Genomic DNA, 2,294 nt, shown 5'->3' on the forward strand with positions numbered 1-2,294 from the left:
CCGGGACTCCAGGATCATGACCTGAGCCGAAGGCAGTCGCTTAACCAACTGAGCCACCCAGGTGCCCCAAGGGTCTTAATGTTAATGCTTTGCTAGAGGGAAAAACCACCTTAGCTTGACAATATCTAGGCCTCCAGGATCCTGTGAGTCTTTAGCATATGAAAGTCCTTTTAGAAACTTACTTTGCCTCCCCCAACTCCCAAGTATATAATGAATTGCTCCTCACAACCCCAGTGCAGCTTTTCCTGCCCACGGGTCCTGCCAACAGGTCCTGTCCCGTGCTTAAAAAAAAACACACTTTTTTGCACCAAAAAAAAAAAGTTTTGTTTTTAAAAGTTAATTTATTAACAGATGAAAGGTGTATACAACATATTATTAAATGATAAAAGCAAGGTAAAAAAACAATAAATTTTCAATATGAACTATATATCAGATAGATAGATGGACACCAAAGTACTAACAATGCTAGGCTCTAAATAGAATAGAGTAGGAGTTTTTGTTATGTTCCTTTATTTTGTATTGGTTATTATATATATATATATTTAAGATTTATTTATTTGACAGAGAGCGCATGTGTGCATGTGAGTGGGGGGAGGTACAGAAGGAGAGGGAGGAGAAAAATCTTCAAGCAGACTCCCCTCTGAGCACGGAGCCAGACACAGATCTCACCACCCATGAGATCATGATCTGAGCAGAAACCAAGAGTCACTCACTCAACCGGCTGAGCCACCCAAGCGCCCCTTAATATATTTTTGATCCAATGATCATACAGTAGGAAAAAAATAATATATGAAACATTAAAAGAGGGGCACCTGGGTGGCTCAGATAGTTAAGCATCTGCCTTCCGCTCAGGTCGTGATCTCCACGTCCTGGGATGGAGCCCCACGTGGGGCTCCCAGCTCAGCGGAGAGTCTGTTTCTCCCTCTCCCTCTGCCCCCCCGCTGCTTGTGTGCTCTCTGCCTCTCTCTCTCTCTCTCTCTCTCTAATAAATACAACCTTTTTTAAAAAAGAAACATTAAAAGAAAAAGATGAAATTTGTTTCAACATTTTTTTTTAAAGATTTTCTTTGTTTATTTGACAGAGACACAGCGAGAGAGGGAACACAAGCAGGGGGAGTGGGAGAGGGAGAAGCAGGCTTGATGCTGAGCAGGGAGCCCATTGCGGGGCTTGATTCCAGGACCCTGGGATCCTGACGAGCTGAAGGCCGACGCTTAACGACTGAGCCACCCAGGCACCCCTCAACATATTTTTAAATGTCTAATTTATTTTCAGTCATTTATGCCTACTTACACCTTTGGAAATGTTTTTATTAATAGTTTAATTTTGCAATTTGATCAGTAGTGAATGTTTCTGAGTATTTCCAAAGCTGTGAGTGGAACACTGCTATGGACACTTAGGTTGTTTTCAGATTTATGATGTTAAGCATTTCTGCAAGTTTCCAATTTTAAAAAGTTACAAATAAAAACAGCAGGGGGCGTGAGAAGTCTGAAAAGGAGCCCAAAAAGGCAGATTTTTTTTTTTTCCTAAAGAGAACCAAATTCCAAGGTTTGTTCAAAATGGGATCGCATCATCCCCTTGTGGCGAATCTCAGAATAGCCATTTTCGACCTTGGCTCCTCTCTGGAAGCTGTGTTGGGGGTGGTAAAAGGAAAGGGCTTTGAAGATCTTCTACTCATCACAACTTCGGTCTGCAGAGGAGGGAACTGAGAGCTCCTCAGTTTGAAACCTTCTCGGGAGCTTCCCGGGTGAAATCTGAAACCGGCCCCCGTACTCAGAGGGCGGGGAGAGACGAAAGAAAGAGGCAGGCCACTCCAGGTGGGTAGGTGGCAGTTTTAATAAGCAGAGAGAACTTACATACGAGGTTTGTCTTGGGCGGCAGCAAAACGAATGGATCCCTGCACCCGCCCGCTGCATCTTAAGAGTTATAAAGAGGCCCTAGCTGGGTTCAGTCACCTATACGGTGCAGGTGTTGTCAACCCCACATCACTATCTCAAGGCTGTGTCCTTGGAGCAGCCCCTGGGAGCAGGAAAGGCAAGTGGAACCCACATTCCCAGCACAGGGGAGGGGGCGAGGAGCCTGTGGTCACCTGGGCCCAGCTCACGGGTCAACCGGTAGTCATGTCTTTTCAATGACCTTCTCCCACAGATCCAGGAAAGCTCATTTGGTTTACCCAAGACAACTCAGTGAATTAAGGGCAGAGCTGAGACCAGTAAGAACATGTGTCATTTATAGGTCATGACATCACTGCATAAACCACCTCACCTCATCCTGACACAACGAGGTTCCATTAATCC

Source organism: Eumetopias jubatus, unplaced genomic scaffold, assembly GCF_037043125.1.
Source record: "Eumetopias jubatus isolate StellerSeaLion01/CBP00866 unplaced genomic scaffold, mEumJub1_p1.0 scaffold_8, whole genome shotgun sequence".
Lineage (NCBI taxonomy): Eukaryota > Metazoa > Chordata > Mammalia > Carnivora > Otariidae > Eumetopias > Eumetopias jubatus.